This window comes from Pectinophora gossypiella, chromosome 7 (genome assembly GCF_024362695.1).
Source record: "Pectinophora gossypiella chromosome 7, ilPecGoss1.1, whole genome shotgun sequence".
In the NCBI taxonomy this organism is placed as follows: Eukaryota; Metazoa; Arthropoda; class Insecta; order Lepidoptera; family Gelechiidae; genus Pectinophora; species Pectinophora gossypiella.
In genome coordinates, this window is record NC_065410.1 from 5,897,718 (window position 1) to 5,912,926 (window position 15,209).

The window sequence follows — 15,209 nt, forward strand, 5'->3', positions numbered from 1 at the left end:
CATACCCCCTCCAGTTAATTGAAGGGAGGCCTGTTCCCGGCAGTGGGTCGTGTATTGTATAGGCTGTTTATGTATGTATGTTGTAAGAGTCGGTCGTAATCTTCCCTAGTGTTATCCCGTTTCTTCACAGGGTCTGCTTACGTAACCTGAAGATTTGTCCGGGTCCGGTTTTTACAGAAGCAACTGACGTCTCACCTTCGAGTGGAAAAAGAAACCACTATCAGAATGTATAATAAAATATTAACGTAACCTCGTTTTTTTCTAAGCGAAACACATTATCTTTCAACATACCCTTTTCAAAATTACTTACTTTCATTTCGTAATGGATATGAGGACTAAACTAAATGACCGTCAGTGTAATAGTTAGAGTGTTTTTAGTGGGTAATTAAACTCTCCAATGTAAATAAACAACAATGTTAAATTCAATTAACATTTAAACTGCATTCTAATGTCCGCTTTATTTTGTTTCTCTATATAGAATTAGGATGCGTTTACATCACATAGCAATCCAAAGTGCAACAAAAGATATGAACAGCCGCCCGCGAATCAGCTGTGTCCCATAAAGTAAAGGTAGAACGAAAGAAAGAAAGAAAGAAAAAAAAGAAAGAAAGAAACATTTATTACTTCCGGATACCACAGACACAGACAGACAGGTACATTACATGCAACACAGCACAGAAACCACACGGAAAAACAAACTGGGCCTCTCCAAGGTAAGAGTAAATATGCAATCTCTATGTAAGCATGTCCCGTCCTCGGTTATGGTGGCAAACGTTTCTCGTTCTGTATTTAACTTGTAGCAATCTGTGAACTCGAAAATTTGACTGAAACTAAATTACTAAGCTTGAATAACGGCCTCCGTGGTTTGAGCATTCGGCTCACGAGCCGCAGGTCCCGGGCTCAAATCCCGATTGGGACATATCACGAAAATCACTTTGTGATCCCTAGTTTGGTTAGGACATTACAGGTTGATCACCTGATTGTCCGAAAGTAAGATGATCCGTGCTTTGGAAGGCACGTTGAGCCGCTGGTCCCGGTTACTACTTACTGATGCAAGTTAGGTAAGTCGACTGTTCAATAGTAACCCTGACACCAGGGTTGATGGGGTTGGTAATCCACCTCACAATCCACACGATAGAAGACTAAGTTTGGATGAATTTTGACTCTGATACTGATGGATTTTATAAACAATGCGCTGGTAACCCAACACTATCTAAGCTAATCTACTGTCATAAAACAAGAACCATAAAAGTAACTGCTGTTAAACTAACTGAAACTCCATTCTGTCTTCTAGCTCTGTCTACTTTGGTGGAAGGTGTTATTACGTAACATAATTTATTGAAAGAATCACTTACTCATGTAGATACACTCGGACAAGGACGTGAAAATTACACCCATTTGAATCATTCATATCTATTATTCTACTCAGATTCAGGATTCGAATATCTTCTATGGTATTATAAATAGCATCTCTAATCGTAGCCATGAGGACATGACATATCAAATTATTTATCTTCGAGTAGGTTCAAGTGCGTCATTCGAAAAAACGTTAGAAGTAAGAAAGAAAGAAAGAAAGAAAGAAAGAAAGAAAGAAAGAAAGAAAGAAAGAAAGAAAGAAAGAAAGAAAGAAAGAAAGAAAGAAAGAAAGAAAGAAAGAAAGAAAGAAAGAAAGAAAGAAAGAAAGAAAGAAAGAAAGAAAGAAAGAAAGAAAGAAAGAAAGAAAGAAAGAAAGAAAGAAAGAAAGAAAGAAAGAAAGAAAGAAAGAAAGAAAGAAAGAAAGAAAGAAAGAAAGAAAGAAAGAAAGAAAGAAAGAAAGTTTATTGAGTACAACAAACACGGAACAATTATAAATAAGGCCCTGACTCATAAACTAGTATAACTTATTTCAGGAGCCATTGTCTGCCCAAATAGACATACTTCATTATTATTTGAGGTACAATACTACACTTTTTACTTAACAACTATGGTAATGAAAATGAAAAAGTAAAAATGAACATACCACAAACAAAAAAAAAACAAAATTTGAATCAGTTCTCTTGTTTTCAGTGGTGCAATCTCAGTGTTTACGACAACGTCGCATGTATGTCCACATGTAACCTGCTGACGGTACATAATTATACTAATACCTCGTCAAGCGACATCTAAATTGCTATCAAGAGGTGTAAGCAGTGCCGTATTATATCCCATTAGTTACATAACATCTACTACATGCTTACAACCTATTATTGGATAACCATAGTTTGTTTCTATAAATTTCTTACATTTTAAACACGTAACATTCTTCACCATACCCCCTCCGGTTGCTTGAGGGGAGGCCTGTGCCCGGCAGTGGGTAGTATATACGCTGTTTATGTTATGTTATGAAGGTTAGTTAAATTTTGACACATATTTGAAGACTAAATATGACACTGAAGGCCGTTTAACAAGGCGTGTTGTCAATGTACTTGTTACAATTTGATAAAAACCATAATAACGTAGACAAGAAGCAACAACACAAAGGAAAAGTTTCGTGTTTTCGATCGATTCGAATTCAATCTGAGAAATAAAATAATTACTTAATTTGATTTCTGCTTTTTATTCTAAGTTAACTTGAAAGTAACTGTGTGAATGGTAAATACTTAAAAAGAGCAATTTTATATACTTACTACAACTATGTATATTAATCAATGCGTTGCACACTCAAGGTGATCAAAGTTGGATTATACATATAGGTAAGAATTGTAATGTACCACTGTTGTAATTACAAATCAAATTAATTTTACTGACTTACTCACATTGTACTGCTCAAACTTTTTACTCATTTACGCATGCCATTAGCATACTAATAAGAAGTATTTGCGTACTGGGAAACACTATAAAGGACTCTTAGAAGGAGTCAAAGGAAGCAATTCCGGTTCGCTAATTACAACGCGACCGTATAGTTTAGCCTACCCGATGTGTGACTTCGTCTTATGTAATTTGGTATTGACATATTAAACTTACGCCCGTAATCCCTAATGAGGTGGGCAGAGCCACAATTAATCAAAAAAAAATTGCAGCCACTGTTGATACGAAGTCGTAAAAGATGGATATGCTGGACCTTATGGTGACCAGGAATTAGCCTACCGCCCATGACAATAGTCAATCATATTAGTGGACCCGTGGTAGCTCAGTTGGTAGAACGCTTGCCTCTCACTTTGAGGTCGCAGGTTCGAATCCAGCACAGGCCTAAACCAATGATTGACGAATTTGTTTTCAAATTCATGTTTGGGTCATACATGATTATCACGTGCTCAGCGGCGAAGGAAAACATCGTGAGGAAACCCACATTCCCGAGAAATGCATTTTCAGAGGTATGTGACCTTACCTGTCTGTATTGAGCTTGTTTTCCCTTCGCAGGTTGGAAGGTCAGACAGGCAGTCGTTTCTATAAATCCGGACCTGTCAAATCGTCGGACCCTGTGAAAAACGTGATAATGCTAGGGGGATGGATTAGAAGTAACACAATCCTTCTATCGGGTTACACGTCCGGCCGGCGGACCGGGAAGATAAGCAACTGAATGTTTTTTAATCATTCGACGCAATAATCTGTAGCTATACAGAGGTAGCCAATAAATTTACAACAGCTAATACCTAAGTACTTATGATTTCTCTCCTTCAGCGGTTATTGCTATCAGCCCACCACTTTTGGTTCTTTCCGACGTAATCCTTTCGGACAATAATACCTTGAATGAAGGTTCGTGCCCGTCTGAGCGCATTCATAGAACCCCCAATTAATTTGTTTGGAAAGTGTTTGATTAGTATTTGAGTAGGCGTCTGAAAGCTATTTGCGAACAAATAGCTCAACAGAAGTACCTACAATATTAGAAATCAAAAGTTATTTTGTTTGTTGTAGGTCCTAATACCTAGATAAGTAGTTAAAAAAAAACTTGTTTATACCTCTACAATATATTTTTTAAATATATTTATTTTTTACCATAGTGAACTTTTAACAGGTCGATATGTGGTAACTTCATTTTTTGTCACAATGTATGAAAAAGGACTTTTGATTTTTAGTGTAACTACTCCGCATATATTTAGTACCTGCCTACCATTTAGCATTTGTGATTGAAATAAAATCGTGATAGCATGAGAGAAAAAGAGGGTCTCGCAGATGTTTTGATGATGAGTGGTATGGCAATGCAGCCATAGAGGCAGCCAGTCAGCTTGCGACACCAAACACTTCAGGACCCCGATAACGAACTTCCCTCAATCAGCGCTTATCCCTATCGACCCACTATGTCGATTAATTCTTTCAAATATTTTTCCTCTCAGACGACGCCTTGAGTCGAGGTTCGAGCCCAACTGGGCACCCTCAGGCCTGTTGTCTTAAACTTTGTACCGGGTGAGAGAACCTTCAGCGCTCCCCATTTGTCCGGCCAAGTAGTTAATGCCATCTGCGGCAAATCTACAATAAGTCACGTCAAAAAAAAAGGTATGGCAATGGAGAAAAGTAATAACGATGAAATACATATCGAAAGATAACACTAGACAGTAGTTTTTTTAAGGTTGTATACAAACAGCGTATCATTGCAATGTGTCCGAGTCATAGTTATAACAGGAAGACGGAAAATCGGGGAAACCCACTACGATCATTAACGAGACCAGACGGCCGACTGGTTGTAGAACTATGTTGATGAATATTGAATCAACCTAATCACTGCATAGTATAAAACAAAGTCGCTTTTTCTGTCCCTATATCCATATGTACGCTTAAATCTTTAAAACTACTCAACGGATTTTGATGCGATTTTTTTAATAGATAGAGTGATTCAAGAGGAAGGTTTATATGTATAATAACATCCATTAAATAGTGGAGAAATACTGTTATTTTTGAGGTTTTTAGTGTGATGTCGTAAGTAATTTAATTTTTTCCTCAGAATTGCACCCGAGCGAAGCCGAGGCGGGTTGCTAGTAATGATTATAAATAAATGTTCCTTATAATATGTGCAACTGACACGAGCACAATTATCAGCAGCAGTGGATTCTGAACTAATAAAATCCATTCTTTATAGGTTGAGAAATATTATTAGTATACGTAGTAAAAGAATAATAATGTCTGTTTCAAGTTTATGTGGATATAAATGCCCTTTATTTTAACAAAGCTCAACAAGTAAATTAAAGAGCGACACGAGCGGGTATTTTTTATAAGTTCTAGATGTAATATTCATGGTATAAGAAGACCAGGTATGCTCAATCCTATGACAAGCCGCCATTGCTAGCCCATTGATGTTGTTTTTTTATGCTGAGTTGATAACAAGTGGAATTTCCTGTCGGAAAAATCTTGAGAGTTTTAATGTTTTTTTATTATTATTTTCAGTGCCATAATTTAGCTACGGAAAATTCCTCTTGATATCAACTCAGAATCATGGTCTGAATCACCCATCAAAGTTTTCATTACGATGTCACTAACACCCTGTATACCTTCGCTCTATAGTGAAAACCACGTACTTTTTGACCAGGTAAAAAATAGTGGTCTCGACTTTTAACCGGAATTAATTGAAAGAAAGAAAATAATATCAGATTGTGATTTTTTTAAAAGACACGTGATTTTCCTGTGCATTAGGTGACGATACTCTTACGTAATTGTGAAATATTTTCTTATGTTTTATTGTTTGCATGAAGTTCATCATCCATCTATACAGGACTTCGTATCAACAGTGGCTACAAGCTACTTTTGATTACTTGTGGCTCTGACCACCCCATCAGGGATTCCGGGTGAGTTTATATATGTAGGTATGTAACGATGTTATGTGCAAAAAAGTTAAAGTACACAGAGCCCTATATTTTATTTATATTTTCTTTTTTGTATTTACGTTTGATAGTAATGTGACTTATCTTGTTACCCATCTTGTGACTTTTTTATTTTATTTATATTCTTTTAAATTTTTGTCTTGTTAAACTTATTTTTCAGTGTTTCGAACACAATTCCTGTAATTGTTAGTAAATACTCATTCATTAATTCAAAAGCTTTATTCATACATCCAAGCTCTTTAGAAAATCTTATAATCCACAAAAGGCATTGAAATACATAAGACGTCTGCAGACGACGATGATTATTTTCTACTAAAAGAAAGTTGTTGTAAACCGTCGGATAAAAAGTCAAAGGCCAGAAAAGCCAGAGTGAGGAAAGAGATTAATTATAATTGCGAAGAAAATTAAAAGGTGGCTGAGAGCGACTGGGACTCGTCAAAGGTTCCGTACTAAGAGGTACACGTAAGTACGACACCTTCCGAGTTGTCTCCGAATTTCAAGAATCTCTAAATAACTTTCAGACATTGCGTGGTTTACAAACATTTCGCATAACATAAATAACCTACAATATATACGTCCCACTTTACTGCCAGGCCCCTCAAACAACCGGAGGTGATATGGAGCATACTCCACCACGGTGCCTCATTGCCGGTTGGAGGTGTTTGGGTTACTAGCCCGGGCTCAACTGCGTAAAGTGCGTTCCATAGCACGGAATCATCTTACTTTTTCGGATAATCAGGTGATTCAGCCTGTAATAACCTAACCAAACAAAGGGCATTCTCAAGTCTCGTAAAGTCATTTCCACAACGTCCCAGTCGGGAATCAAATCCGGACCTACTCATCGTAGACTGCAGACCAAGGAGGTTATTATTCTGTAGTTATCATCATCTCCCTAGCATTATCCTGTTTTTCACAGGGTCCGCTTACCTATCTTGAAGATTTGACAGGTCCGGTATTATTCTGTAGTTACGTAATCGAAAACTATATATTCCAACAATAAAATGACAACAGTGTCGATCTACAATTTATCATGTTTATTGTCACGAAATACGTGAAATTGCTTCATGATTCGCCGGCAGTTTGTTTTTGAGCGGCGTCTGTTTATAGCCGATAAACCGTTTAATAGCTTTTACAATAGCAGTTTCGTGGGGTCACTTAAATAAGGTTTTTTTTTGGCTAGAAGGTTTACGTGGCTGACAGGAATTTGTCTTTGCTTTGTTACGTCATATACCCGTCGAAAATAAAAATTATGGTATTATTATCCAAGGGTTCTTTTGGGCTTTGTCCGTTCTGGTTTTATTATTTTTAGGACTTTGTCATAATTTTATTATACTTTCTGTATTCACAAGATAGGCAAAATATTGACCTATGGTGATATTGCTCTGTCTATCCTGTGTATTTTAATGGTTTATGTACTGTATTGTAACCGATATTGGACTGAGGTTAGACAGGCAGGCGCTTCTGTAAAAAACCGGATCTGTCAAATCTTCAGGTTAGGTAAGCGGACCCGGTGAAGAACCCGTTTTTCATGGGGTCCGCTTATCTCCCAAGCGTTATTCCGATAACGTAGATGCTGATTGGTTTATGTATTGCATGTACATCATTATTTACGTAAAAAGAGAGAATTTCATCTTTATACTCTTTCGTACACAGTCATTTTCTGGACGGCAAATTTTCCAATATCCAATATTTGCCGAGTATTGCACAAAGGTACAGCAGAGACAATGCTGTTTGGCACAGCATGGGCCAATAACCATACATTATTTTCTTAAGATGAGTTGCAGTTTGCCATTTATTTTAGTAATAGATATAAGGCACACCTTTTTTGTGTGAAAATTCATATTTTAGGTAAGAACCAATTATTTACTCTCCTGTCTATTCTGTAACTATTGTTAAAGAATCTCGATTAATGAGAAAGATTTCCATTCATCAACACTAAGTCCTTTCAAACTCTCAGCTTATTTGAACATAATTAAATGAACGGAAGAGACTTTAAGTTCAGAGACAGGAATTTCTACCCAATTTATGACAAATATAAACGAAAATAAATGTACCTATATAATTATTATGTGCATGAAAGTCACGTCAAGTCAAATCAAAAGATTTTTCCATTGTCTCATAGCACAATCCATCGTTCAGGGGGTTAAAAGGCCACATTGAAACAATTCATCAAAAAAGCTATACTTATGGCAACTTGACATTTGCGCATATAAAAGAAAGTTCGCAATGTCAACAAATATCAAATAGCAATATTGCTTTCCTATATGAATTGCATCAATATAGCCTTTTTAACCCACTTGGTCTGTACGTTTATGGCGATATCGTTAATGATAATAAATAGATAATGAGAAGACGATTTACGAAAGAGAGGTGCGTTGTACGTATCTTTACCGTGCATTTTTACATGTTTTATGCTTTTTACACGTATAGTGTATTACGTATATACCGTGAACTGTAAACACGACAAAATGCTGTAAATCTTTACTTGCATGTTAAGTTTTAAAAAAATACTTTTATATGTGTGTGTATCGTGCCCTGCATTGTATTTAAATTTCTGTCAGGGAGTCACATAAACCAAGGTCGATTTCGTGTATTTGCACGAAAATGTTAGAGGTCATTTAGTACGTACTAATAACATGTTTGTATGTGCGAATGAAAATCTAATAATAATCCTCGAATAGAGTTAAGTAGTCCCTCTTGTGAAACAATTTGAGAAATATGTGTGTATCTCTCATTTCGTTTTAAAATTGCATTCATGGACAGTAAATCTACATTCCACTAATGCCAACTAAATGGGTCATCATCTCCCTAGCATTATCCCGTTTTTCACAAGGTCCGCTTACCTAACCTGAAGATTTGACAGGTCCGGTTTTTTACAAAAGCGACTGCCTGTCTGACCTTCCTACCCTCGAAGAGAAAATCAGTCCAATACAGGTTAGGTCACATACCTCCGAAAATGCATTTCTCGGGAATGTTTTCATTCCCCGCTGAGCACGTGAAAATCATTTATGATCCAAGCATGAATTAGAAAATAAATTCAATAATCATTGGTTGTTGGCTGGGGATAATTAGGAACTCAATGTTCAGCGACGGAATGTGACAAAGTATGTAAGTAATTAAGTTAAAAATATATATTTTTTTGTATTAAGTAGCAATTTCTCGTTTTCATCTTTTATAGTAATAAATTATTTCGGAATTCTGTATTATTTTTTTTAGTTGTCGTATTAAAGTTGGTCAATAGTGTCCTTATAAGCTGTCGCTGTCATTGTAAAATATTATATACAATTAATGACATCTTGTTGGCGGTTAGTAACACACACCTTTTTACACCACAAGACCTTAAAAAAATGTGGTCAAAGTGTCAGTTTTAAAAATGCGTATAAAAAGATAGGTGGTTGACATTGGCTTTACTTAACCTGATAAGCTTTTTTTCTTTCTCTGGCGTCATGCGACTTGTAACTTAAGCGGATTTTCTAATAAGTACCTACAGTTTAATATTTGAGTTTTGACGTAGTAGCAGGTATGACAGATATTATCCGAGCTGCGGCGTGGTCTTATAAGTAGAACCATAGTTACATCAAGTAACACATTAATATATTATGTTATTTGAGTACAATACTCGCGGCACACTCAGGACACTTCATACAAACAACCTCGTTTTACACAGACAATGGTGCTAATTCCTGTAAAGACCATCTAATTTTATTTTAAGTTATATCTGTCATTTTCTTATCCGCCGAAAAGGAAAGGGACGGGTAATCGACAAGCATAAAATTTATGGAACACACGTCAATTTTAAACACAAATCTAAACCAACCGTCTAAAAATTTTACATCAGTCAATAACCCGACACAGTTAAGTAGACAGCACGTCAAACGGATTGCATACCAGCGACGTACCTTTTTGATTCGCCCGGGTTATTCATTCATTTACTCATTCTTCCTAAAATTAAGAGCTGTGAATCATCCGTCCCTTTCCTTTTCGACGGATATGAAAATGACGGATATAACTTAAAATAAAATTATGCGGTGCCTGCAGGAATCGGGGCCATTATCAACACGTGCAACTGTGTGTGTGACGTCTGAGAGCTGTCAATTACAACACGTAATTTAACCGGCATCTTACGAAAGAAACTTTTATAATCATCAGTTAATATTTATTTATATAAAAATTTTGAATAGGTAATGAAAGTTCACAATAGGCATAACTTAACGAATGAATTGCATTCATATTATTTTTAAATTACTAGCACGTTTTGATGAAAAATTAGCATGAACAATAAATATTTATAAGCTTAGGCGCATCGGCGCGGGCAATTACTATGATTATATTCGAATCATGAAAGAACGTCGGCGTCCAATTTTAAAATTCGAACATATAAACTAAATTGATAATAAATAAAAACAACGGTCCGTGCGCAGCCTTCACGATTCAAGACTAAACTATGTTCGTGAGGCAAACCTAGCTCAGACGCCGGTGGGAAGCGAAGAGTTGCCGTTCTATGCGTAGTATTATTCCTTATTCTATGCTCACGGTACCTGCGGGTGCATTCTGTTTCAAAGACGTAAAATACCATGGTATAATAACTCTTTAGTGACAGCTTGATAACTTCCGCTAGCAAAGCAACGGCTATGTGTTGCCACTAAATAAAAAGTAAATGACGCACATTTTTTTTTATTTATTTTACGGAGCATTTTTGATATTGAATCTTCTTCTTTTATCATGTGGATTACCAACCTCATTAACCTTGGTGTCAGGGTTATTACTGAGCCGCCAAAGGCCCCTGACATGAGTTATGTAACGACTACGTACTTAGATCAGTAAGTAATTAGTAACCGGCGGGACCAATGCCTTCCGAAGTATGGATCATATTACTTTCGGACAAGTTGGTGATCAGCTTACAATGTCCGAGCCAAACCAGGGCTCACAAAGTGATTTTTGTGATATGTCCCCACTGGGATTCGAACCTGTACCTCCGGTTCAGGAGCCCAACGCTCAACCACTGGACCACGATATAACCATTGAATGATTTAATACTTTAAGCCTAGCTTTGTATCATTCTAGTTCATTAGTTTTGTTACTGTTCTCTTCAAGTTCTACAATCCGTTTTACCGTGGTATCCTGTGATTGGCGAACAAACATTGTACTTACTGTAATTACTCTTTGTTATTTAGTAAACTGTTTGATATCCTCAATAAATAAATAAAATACTTAGTTACTTACAATTTTAATGATACTATTTATGTGATATGTAAGTGATGTTAAATAGATACGTTAGTTATTTATTTATACATACATACATAAACTCACGCCTATTTCCCACCGGGGTACGCAGAGACTATAGAATTCCATTTGCTTCGATCCTGACACACTTCTCTTGCTTCCTCCACATTCATCAATCGCTTCATACACGCACGCCGGTTCAGAGTAGATCGTATTGAACCTTTTCTAAGGACATCTCCAATTTGGTCATCGTAAGTCCTTCTCGGTCTTCCTCTGCCAGCCCTACCATCAACTTTCGCTTTATATACCGCTTTTGCAATCCTATTATCCTTCATCCGCTCTACGTGCCCAAACCAACCTAACATTCCCTTCTCAATCCTAGTCACTATATCGTCTTTTACACCACATCCTCTGTCTTATCACACTGTTTCTCACTCTATCACTCAACTTCACACCGCAGATGCTACGCAAAGACCTCATTTCTACGGCATTGATCCTACTTTCATGCTTCTTCTGCCATACCCAACATTCACTACCGTACTTCAGCGTAGGGACAAAAACTGCATTGTGAACAGCCATCCTCGCATCTTGCGAGATACATTGGCTACTAACAACTGCGTGCATTGCCCCATTCACTGAATTACCCAATCTCACTCTCCTTTCTATATCTTCATCACATTTACCATCCCTTGTAAACATAGTACCCAAATACACAAATTCATTCACTTGTTCTAATTCTACACTCAGGCACATTTTTTTGTTTATAATTTTCAATAATAAAATTTAAGTCCTTAGATTTTGGAGATACCTATAAGTGTACGTCTACGTACGCGATCGTCAATTATACCTTAAACCTAAATCAAGATTTTATTTATGTATCTAATAATGGTATCACTTTGATGACGTCAATATGTCTAAAAACGTTAACACCACAATGAAGAGTGTATGGGGAGTGTTTGGCTTTTTGCGAGAAGATTTACTAATGATTTACTGTTTTGTTTTTCCTATTTTTTTATTTTTGTGTGAGAGTTTACTTTTTAATTTTATAATCGTTATTTTTAGTTTTTTTCATGTTATTATAGTCTTATTTTTGTTTTTGTTTCTTTTTTCATTCATTGTTTATTTCTGTAAGTATATTAGATTTTATATCTATTGTTTTCTCGTCATACAGCGCATTGGGTTACACTGTAATGTTGTATGTACCTTAATTAGTAAATAAATAAAACGTCAATTGTCCAAAAAGAATACTAAGTACCTACAACATTAACGACACAACGTAATTTAATGAGGACGCTGTACAATGTTGCCTTCAAATTTTATGGATAACAGACATAATAATTATGCATCTTTTATCGTTTTTGTTGGCTATAAATGATGACTCTTTTTATTATACCCGACTGCGGCGAAGCAAACAGGAGGGTTATGTGTTGGAGGGTTGTAATTGTGACCGCTACATATATATATATATGTGTGTACGCACGTCTGTTCTCACCTAACTTCTAAACCACCCGTCAGAATTTATTAAATGAGATCTCTAGTCCCGTTCCCGCTAAACTCCATGTGGCGCCCTCTAGACGACAAAAACATTGTTTTCGAATGGTAGTGTGTTGGGTATCAAATTTTAATGAAAGGGCTAGTTTTGCACATATCATATAACTAGCTTTTACTTGGAGGTTTTCTTGTATTTACTCGATGATTACGTTGAATTGATAACATGACTGATCGGACATATATTATGTTCCTCATAGATTTTAACTCCAAATATTGCATAAAAAACGTATCGGAAGCAAATAATATAAATAAAAATAAAAGTTTAAAAACTATGCCAATCTGTCCTAAGAGTTTGCTTACCACGGCATACAGCATCTTCTAAAAGTCACTATTCCAAAGAATTTCAAAGAAACATACTTACCCATTTTGTTGTTTCATACTTTTTAGCGCGTGATTATCCGTAGTCGGGTTTGAGTTTTTAAACTTCTTATACTTTTTTATATTTGTTTCTGCCATTACATTATGTTTTTGAATAGTTAATTATATACCCGAGTAATGAGAAAGTAGGTAATTATCACGTCAAATCTGGACAGAGAGGGCCTGGAAAGGCCGTCAGTTGTATTTGAAAAAGTTTAGGTACGGACGTAAGTACCTACTCTACTCACGAAAATGCTAAATTTTCAAAATAACATCGAGAACTTACTAAATATTATCAAAACATTTACCAAAAAATGTTAAATTATTGATGACGTCTGATTGACAGCAGCCATTTGAAATACGTATTTACTTTTAAAAATACAAACATATTTTTTTGTAAGAAAACTGATTGGCATTCGTAATCTATTGAATATATTTGTAATTAGTTATTCAAAACTACGTACGTGTTTTGGGTAGGTACTCATAATTAAAATGTCGTAATAATATGGATATTCAGCAGCATTCGACCGGTTTAAGCTTGCGTTTTTTACAAGTCTTCTTCCAATACTTTAAAATAATAATCTAAAATTCATGATAGAGTACATGACATATACACAGGGTGTTAGTGACATGTAACGAAAACTTTGAGGGATGATTCAGACCATGATTCTGAGTTGATATCAAGTGGAATTTTCTGTCGCATAAGTATGGAACAAAAAATAATTTTAAAAAGCACAAAAAATGGCATGAGTTTTCCGACAGGAAATTCCACTTGATATCAACTCAAAATCATGGTCTGAACCATCCCGCTTAGTATTCGTTACGGTGTCACTAACAACCATACCTACTTGTATGGCTTACCTGTATGTATTTATACGGAGTGTAAGTGACATCGTAACGAATACAGAGAAGGATGATTCAGCTCAATATTCTGAATTAATATCAAGTGGAACTTTCCATCGTAAAAGTATAGAATTGAAAATAATTTAAAAAAACTAAAAAGAAATCATGAATTTTGCGACGGAAAATTCCACTTGATATTAACAAAGACTCATGCTCGGAATCATCCCTCTCAGTATTCTAACACCCTGTATTTTCTAAAAGCCGCGCACTCGTTTCCACTCAAAAAGGTCACATCACTATCGGGGATTATACATAAGTACAACATTTCAAGCAGAGACTATGGAATTACATGTTCTTTGATCCTGATACACTTCCCTTGCTTCCTCAATCGTTTTTCGTTTCGTGTTTTTTCATTCATCAATCGTTTTATACACGCTCGCCGGTTCAGAGTAGATCGTACCTTTTCTATGGACCTCCAATTTGGTTAATCCTCCTTCTAGGTCCATGACTGATTAAAATCTTATACGAAAACCATTACGAAAAATCCGTCCACAGAGTTCATTTCTAAGTCCCTTTTCATAGTAGGTATGCAAAAAACAAATAAGCATCTCATAATCCACGGGTTACCATCCTTTTAACATACTGAAACACCCAACAAATATTTTGTATTTTATGGTAGATAGGTAACCCATAAATATAATTAAAAATATGAAATAGTGTAATTGAACGATATTATAATTTTTTTTTTAATTTCTTTGTAGAACATATAATATATTCACAGATAGTTTGTTTTAACAACTGTAAAGAAACTCTAAAAGTTAAGTTTTTTTTTGAGTTCAAAGAGTCGTAGTCTACGACGACCTTTCAAACAAAACAAAATTTCTAAAAGTGAATCCTTACGGTCAGAATAAGTTAAGGTTGTATTTCAGCTAGATCTCAAATCAAATGTTTGTTATTGCTAATAAATTGTATTACTAGCACATATACATAAAGGTAGGTGAATTTCATTGGTTTATTATAATAACCATTATACTAAACATTAAACTTTTTTACATTAATTTTGCTAACATAATTTTGAGAGTCATTGTACTAACACATTTGCTGGAACATTGTTGACTTTAAATAAAAAAAAAATATTTATTTATTATTATGATGAAACTATGAAACCTGTCGAGTTATTGTGGGAAGGGGTGCGCATAACCCGAATAGTATATAAATCCGCTCCCAGTGTAGTCGCTGTGTCCATTGAGGTTAAACAAGGGCTGGTGACACGTGACCCCGCTGTCACCTCACTATAGATCACGAGATTCACGGGAGATACTTCTTTCCCATATGTTATTCCCATATTATATCAGGTTTCGCTTACCTAACCTTTAAATATACAGTTATTGACAGAATCTATTTGGGTGAATATCAAAATGTGCCAAGTTTGGTGGCAAACTTTCATATTATTTTTTCGTGAAA

The 15,209-nt window shown here is 35.6% G+C and overlaps 1 protein-coding gene across 2 annotated transcripts in view; it reads right to left on the reverse strand.

Annotated features, from left to right (window-relative positions):
• Positions 1–15,209, reverse strand: part of LOC126368568 (pyrokinin-1 receptor-like) — a 43,259-nt gene that overhangs the window by 20,906 nt on the left and 7,144 nt on the right. The window contains exon 2 of one of the 2 annotated variants that reach the window (XM_050012613.1): positions 3,347–3,405. The exons of the other annotated variant lie outside the window; for it this stretch is intronic. The gene's annotated coding sequence lies outside the window, so the exon portion shown is untranslated. The remainder of the gene's footprint in view (positions 1–3,346; positions 3,406–15,209) is intronic. 2 annotated transcript variants of the gene reach the window in all.